The sequence below is a fragment of the Bos grunniens genome, chromosome 8 (genome assembly GCF_055505025.1).
Source record: "Bos grunniens cultivar Pamir isolate PY7600 chromosome 8, Bosgru_T2T1.0, whole genome shotgun sequence".
Lineage (NCBI taxonomy): Eukaryota > Metazoa > Chordata > Mammalia > Artiodactyla > Bovidae > Bos > Bos grunniens.
In genome coordinates this window covers 298,939-306,445 of record NC_141172.1, presented here as the reverse complement: position 1 = coordinate 306,445, position 7,507 = coordinate 298,939, and positions in this window count along the sequence as shown.

Below are 7,507 nucleotides of genomic sequence, written 5' to 3'. Positions count from 1 at the left end.
GCGATTCATGGGGTCTCGAAGAGTCGGACACGACTGAGTGACTGAACTGAACTGAAGAACATGAAAATGAACAAGACCTGGTTTCTGTCCTCAACACTTCATCTTTTTAGAAAGTAAATAAGATATAGAGTAAATATCTACAATAGACAGTGTTTCAAAAAGTCATAAATGCCTTCATTAGAGAAATGAAATCCTAGTAAGTCAGTGGAGGAGTGCCATACTTTTGACTGGGAGAAATAGGGAGAACTTTATGAAGAAAAATACGGTTTTGGGTACTCTGTGAAGAATAGTTGGGATTTGAGCAGATGGAGATGGGATTTGAGCAGACTTGATGTGAGGTGAGGGGTGGAGGACATAAAGGGGTCCCAGGGCCTCCTGCTGGCTGGAGAAGAGAAGGGGAGGCACGGGGAGAGTGGGAGGGGGGCTGGGGTCTCCTGGAGGCCAGGGAGCAGGGTGGGCAGGACGGACGCCTTCTTTGGAAAGATGCTCGGGAGGGAGTGAAGCTCCCTGTAGGGACTTCAGAAGGCTCTAGGTGAGGGTCTGAACCAGGGGAGTGGCAGGAATGGCAGGGCGATCGGAAGGGATATGAGGTGTTTCTGAAGGTGCCATCAGGGGCTTGGGCACAGTTGTTTCTGGAGTAAGAGGGTGGGAGGAGAGCAGAAATAAATTGGGGATTTTAAAACTAAAACCTGATGCCTCAAAGAATCACATTGGCATTAGAGAAATGCAGAGGAGAAGGTGAGGGATACAGGACATGGCAGCAATTAGCACCATGACTGCTGTGGTTTCTACAAGTTGTTTTCAGCAGCTTGAGACTGATAGATGTGTCTGTAAACACGGAGTCGAAACTGCTTCCTCTCGGTACCTTTGAGTTAGGGAGTCTTGCTCACAGGACCAGACTTGAGAGTGTGCAGTGGAGCCTTATGAACTGAAGATAGAACACATACAGCATTGAAAAATAGAATCAATAATTGATCTTCGGTTGAAAAGAGAGGCTCATCTATTTCACATATTGACATTCAGTTCAGTTCAGTTCAGTCGCTCAGTCGTGTCCGACTCTGCGACTCTATGAATCGCAGCATGCCAGGCCTCCCTGTCCATCACCAACTCCTGGAGTTCACTCAGACTCACGTCCATCGAGTTGGTGATGCCATCCAGCCATCTCATCCTCTGTCGTCCCCTTCTCCTCCTGCCCCCAATCCCTCCCAGCATCAGAGTCTTTTCCAATGAGTCAACTCTTCACACGAGGTGGCCAAAGTACTGGAGTTTCAGCTTTAGCATCATTCCTTCCAAAGAAATCCCAGGGCTGATCTCCTTCAGAATGGACTGGTTGGATCTCCTTGCAGTCCAAGGGACTCTCAAGAGTCTTCTCAAACACCACAGTTCAAAAGCATCAATTCTTCGGCACTCAGCTTTCTTCACAGTCCAACTCTCACATCTATACATGACCATTGGAAAAACCATGGCCTTGACTAGACGGACTTTTGTTGGCAAAGTAATGTCTCTGCTTTTTAATATGCTATCTAGGTTGGTCATAACTTTCCTTCCAAGGTGTAAGCATCTTTTAATTTCATGGCTGCAATCACCATCTGCAGTGATTTTGGAGCCCCAAGAAATAAAGTCTGCCACTGTTTCCATTGTTTCCCCATCTATTTCCCATGAAGTGATGGGACCAGATGCCATGGTCTTCGTTTTCTGAATGTTGAGCTTTAAGCCAACTTCTTCACTCTCCTCTTTCACTTTCATCAAGAGGCTTTTGAGTTCCTCTTTGCTTTCTGCCATAAGGGTAGTGTCATATGCATATCTGAAGTTATTGATATTTCTCCTGGCAAACTTGATTCCAGCTTGTGCTTCTTCCAGCTCAGCATTTCTCATGATGTATTCTCCTAATTACTATAAAATCCTTTGTGGTGATGGTTGTTCTATAGTCTCGAAGTCATGTCCAACTCTTTGCGACCCCATGGACTGCAACACGCCAGGCTTCCCTGTCCATCACCATCTCCTGGAGCTTTCTCAAACTCATGTGCATTGAGTTAGTGATGCCATCCAACCATCTCATCCTCTGTCATCCCCTTCTCCTCCTGCCCTCAATCTTTCCCAGCATCAGGGTCTTTTCAGATGAATCAGTTCTTTGCATCAGGTGGCCAAAGTATTGGATTTTCAGCTTCAGCATCAGTCCTTCCAATGAATATTCAGGGTTGATTTCCTTTAGGATTGACCGGTTTGCTCTCCTTGCAGTCCAGGGGACTCTTGAGAGTCTTCTCTAGGACCACAGTTTGAAAGCCTTAACTCTTCAGCGGTCAGCCTTCTTTACAGTCCAACTAAGTAGAAAATTCTACTGTTGTTCAAAAGTCCCCAAACCAGGGGATTCTTAAGATATGTTGGACAAACAGCTGGAATCCAGCAGCTTAGTTAGGGTGCTTTTGGGCCTCCAGAAGGTAGAAAACCGAGCTCAAAGTGACAAGCAACATTAGGATTCTTTTTCACTCTCACACGACAAGCGCTCTGTCAGTGGAGAGTTTCTCAGGGTGATTAAACTGTCAGGGTCAATAAATAGCGAGGTTTCCTCCGGGCTTCAGCAATCCTGCTTCTCCTGGTCCTTCACTGGATTCCCTGGTGATCTCCAGGTGGAAAAGCAAGTGTGGACATTGCTGTTCACACTGGTCATTCGGAAACAGAAAACATGAAAGGGCAATTTCTTATTATTCTTGTTTGTTTTTCTTGTTTTAAGGAAGGGAACTCTTTCTCATCAGTATATCGAGCAAATTGATCTCACATCTCTTTGTCCTGGACTTAATGACAGGCCTGTCCCTAAATCAGTCCCTGGCTTGTATCAGCTGTGATGCACACCCTGTGGACAGGACCAGTCTCCTGTGAGTTCTAACCACACCAACTATGAAGTGGGGCAAAGAGGGCCGAGCAAAATCCGGGTGATACTAGAGAGGAGGCAGTGGAGGCAGATGGAGGCTGGGAGACCACGTGGCCTTTGCTCTAATCCCAGTGGTAGGTACGTAGGGAATGACAGAGGATGAGATGGCTGGAAGGCATCACCAATTCAATGGACATGCATTTAAGCAAACTCCAGGAGATAGTGAAGGATAGGGGAGCCTAGCGTGCTGCAGTCCACAGGGTCACAAAGAGTTGGACACAACTTAGTGACTGAACAACAACAACAGGGGTAGGAGGGAGAGAGGCAGAGAATGAACAACTGGAGGGTAGATTTCAGGATGGGGAACATGTGTATACCTGTGGCGGATTCATGTTGATATATGGCAAAACCAATACAATATTGTAAAGTTAAAAAATAAAATAAAAAAATAATAAATAAAATATAATATAGGAGCGAAAAAATAAATAAATAAAAAACACTTTATATCAATGCATTTAGAAAATGAGAGCAATCTGCCCTTATTTTCTGCCACCCAGGGAACTCTTGTAGCCATAGAAACGAGGAGTGATTGGAACCTAGTTCTCCAGCCTCAGTCACGGTTTGGGAGGAACTGGTACACCCGCAGAGAGCTGGAGCTCTTCTTAGGTGGGTGTGGGACCCGGGCTTCTGGGCTGGATGAGCAGTTCGGCAAGGAGCATGCTCACCCAGCCCAGGGAGAGGGCTTCCGGCTCCAAACACCCTCTGGGAGCAGAGAGGAGACAGCCAATGGGAACCACGGACAGGAGCTCTCAGGAAAGGAGAATCGCTGGTTCTGTCCTGAATACCTAATGGTCATCGTGCTGTCAGACAGAAGCTCTTCAGCCTCTGATGTTCCATTTACACTCACCTGACAAAAGCATTACATGTCAGGCTTTCTCAGGTTTGTGTAAACCCATGTCTCTCAGGTTCCTGGGGGTATTTGCCTGTGAATCCAGCTCCCCTTTCTGTTTGTCCTGCCTCTGGGACTTTTCTTACAAGATTGGGAATGACTGATATGTGTGTGTGGTGTGGGTAAGATGAAGAAGGACTGCACGGCTGAGGTCTCAGCACCTTCATGTCAGTCTGACAGATGTGTGCATTGGCCATCACTGGTCAATAGGAAAGCCTGGAAAAACGCATGCCCAGCTGTCCAAACCCTACTGCCTGGATACCTGTCTTTACCGTCAGGGTAACCGCCCACCCTGTCTACACTTGTTAGGTCATAGACAAACTACCACTGCCAGGTGATCCAGGACACCCTCGCTGGCTGGGTGTCCTGCCACTCTCTTATAAATCAATATGAAGAATATCTATCACTACATCTATCGCTATCTATCTATACCGGAAATGAAATATGATAGAGCAGCAAAGAACAACAATGATGGTGATGACCACAGCTGTTCCTTTAACAAATGCTGTTAATTGCCTACTTGTGTGTCTGCCAGATGCTACTCTGTGTGTTGGAAACCAGCAGTGAACAGGAAAGGTCCCCATTCTTGGTATTTTTGTTTTCTTGTGTTTTTTTTTTCAGGTCTTGTGTCCAGGAGTGGGATTGCTGTCGCATACAGTAGTTCTACTTTTAGTTTTTTGAGGAGCCTCCACACTGTTCTCCATAGCGCCTGCATCAATTTACATTCCCACCAACAGTGTGGGAGGGCTCCCTGTTCTCCACACCCTCTCCAGCATTTATCACTTACAGGCTTTTTTAAGATGGCCATTCTGCCAGGTACAATGGTATCTCATTGTAGTTTTGATTTGCATTTCTCTGATGATTAGTGACGATGAACATCTTTTCATGTGCCTGTTGACTGGAGAAATGTCTATTCGGGTCCTCTGCCCATTTTTTAATCAGGTTGCTTCTTTTTTTTTTTTTTTTTTTTGATGTTGAGTTGGAGGAGCTGCATATGTATGTTGGATACTAACCTCTTGTCAGTCAAATCATTTACAAATATCTTCTCCCATGCAGTAGGTTGTGTTTTCGTTTTGTGAGTGGTTTCCTTTGCTGTGCAAAAACCTTTAATTAGGTCCCATTTCTTTGTTTTTGCTTTAATTTCCTTTGCTTTAAGATGCAGATCCAAAAATATATTGCTGTTGTTTATATCAAAGCGTTTTATGGTTTCAGGTCTTACATTCAAGTCTTTATTTCAGTTTGAGTTGAGCTGTAGTCTAAGACAGCGGTCCAGTTTCATTCTTTTGCATGTAACTGTACAGTTTCCCCAGCATTTTATATTCTTGGGTCTTTTATCATTAATTAGTTGACCAGATAGACATGCAAATGACTTGATGTCTCTAAATCTAAAACTTCACTATTACTGTTATCATCGCTAAAATCGGTCCATGGACTTTGTAAGCATAGAACCTTGTGTCTATAAAAATTACATTCATTTCTTTTTCTTTTCTCAGACCTGGCATTTTGCTGCAAAAGGGAAGGATGTTCCCAGCAGTGCTGGCCAGACCTGAAACCTCCACGAATCTTCAGTATGTCAGCACACTGAGTGAGCCAGCTGCCTCCCTAGAGCCGTCAAAGTGGAAGTGAAAGTGTTAGCCGCTTAGTCATGTCTGAGTCTTTGCGACCCTGTGGTCTGTCCGTGGAATTCTCCATGCAAGAATACTGGGGTGGGTTGTCATCCCTTCTCCAGGGAATCTTCCCAACGCAGGGATCAAACCAGGGTCTCCTTCACTGCAGGCAAATTTTTTTACCATCTGTGCTACCAAGGAAGCCCCAGAGCCATCAAAGGACAATTCTTTTTCGGACTAGTAGGTCTAGGGGACTGAAACTGGCCATTAGTTGAAACAACAGACAAAAAAGAAGAAAGGAAATCAAGGATACATGCTGTACATTTTGACTAGTTATGAAATTTAAAAGTTGAAGTTCTCACATACAAAAGAGAACATTTTATGGGTAGGCTCAGGTTTTTGAATCCTACCTTTGTGTGTGTGTTAGTCGCTCAGTGATGTCCAACTCTTTGCAACCCCATGGACTGTAGCCCCCCCAGGCTCCCCTGTCCATGGAATTCTTCAGGCAAGAATACTGGGGTGGGTTGCCATTCCCTTCTCCAGGGGATCTTCCCTACACAGGGCTCCAACCTGGGTCTCTTACAGGCAGATTATTTACCATCTGAGCCATCAGGGAAACCCGTCATATACAGAAGAGAACATTTTATAGGTGGGCTCAGGTGTTTGAATCCTACCTTTATACAGGTGTATTATTTGTGAATAGCTGGTAAGACAGCCCAAGTTTTGCCTGGAAATAGAATCTTGCCTCTACCTTGTACTTCCCAGCAGTCTCAAGGATCAGCGAGCAGGTGCACCACGAGCTCCACAGAGTATTTGAGGCACCTAATATCATCAGCCATGATTTTTGCCATTAATCCAAAATTCTAGAAAACACGCATATTTTTTTTGTTTGTTTCTTTTTGTGTTCGCCAATGAAAAATAGAGGGTGGCTTCCCTTGTAGCTAAAGAATCTGCCTGCAATGCAGGAGACCCAGGTTTGGTTCCTGGGTTGGGATGATCCCCTGGAGAAGGAAATGGCAACCCACTCCATTATTCTTGCCTGGAGAATCCCATGGGCAGAGGAACCTGGAGGGCTATAGTCCATGAAAAATAAACACCAAATATCAGGGGGAAAAAATGGACTGATTCACCCTATTGAAATCTCTCAGACATTGAAATCCATTTCCAGTGGTTTCCCACGTAACTATTTTCAACCAAAGTATTTCTACAGATTGGACTTGTGCCAAATCATACAGACTGCTTCAACCACCCAGATGCTTATGGGCAAAAATAATAACTCCACATGAAGTTATTATTAGCTTTTTCTGCCTGAATCATGGCTAAGATCTATTTGTCTTAGAAGATAATCAAATTACAGTCCGTTTGAGTATCTTCTTCCTAGCTTGTGCCCCTATTGGCAGCTCTCGGTCAGAGAGCCTCTCATAAATGAATAAAGGGCCTTCCTTACTCTGCGTCAGTTCACCCATAAAACTTGAAACTCTAAGGAAGTCTGATCTACTGTGTATGTTATGGTAGCAAGCTTTTTACTTATGAAACACTGGTATTGGATGTAGTAGTCATATACATATATGAGAGTTGGACCATAAAGGAGGCTGAGCACCGAAGAATTGATGCTTTCTATTTATAGTGCTGGAGAAGACTCTTGAGAGTCCCTTGGACTGCAAAGAGATCAAGCAGTCAATCCTAAAGGAAATCAACCCTCAGTTATTCACTGAAAGGACTGATGCTGAAGTTGAAGCTGAAGCTTCAATACTTTGGCCACCTGATGCAACGAGCCAATTCATTAGAAAAGACCCTGATGCTGGGAAAGACTGAGGGCAGGAGGAGAAGGGGGAGGCAGAGGATGAGTTGGTTAGATAGCATCAGTGACTCAATGGACATGAATTTGAGTAAACTCCAAGAGATGGTAAAGAACAGGGAAGCCTGGCATGCTGCAGTCCATGGGATCAGAAGAGTCAGACACGACTAAGCTACTGAACGGCAACAAATTGGATGTGTCTACTATTCTTTTAGGTCTAGGGCTGCAAGACAAGCTAGTCACCCTGAAGGAGGAAGGATTCTGAAACAATGAGAATTACCTGT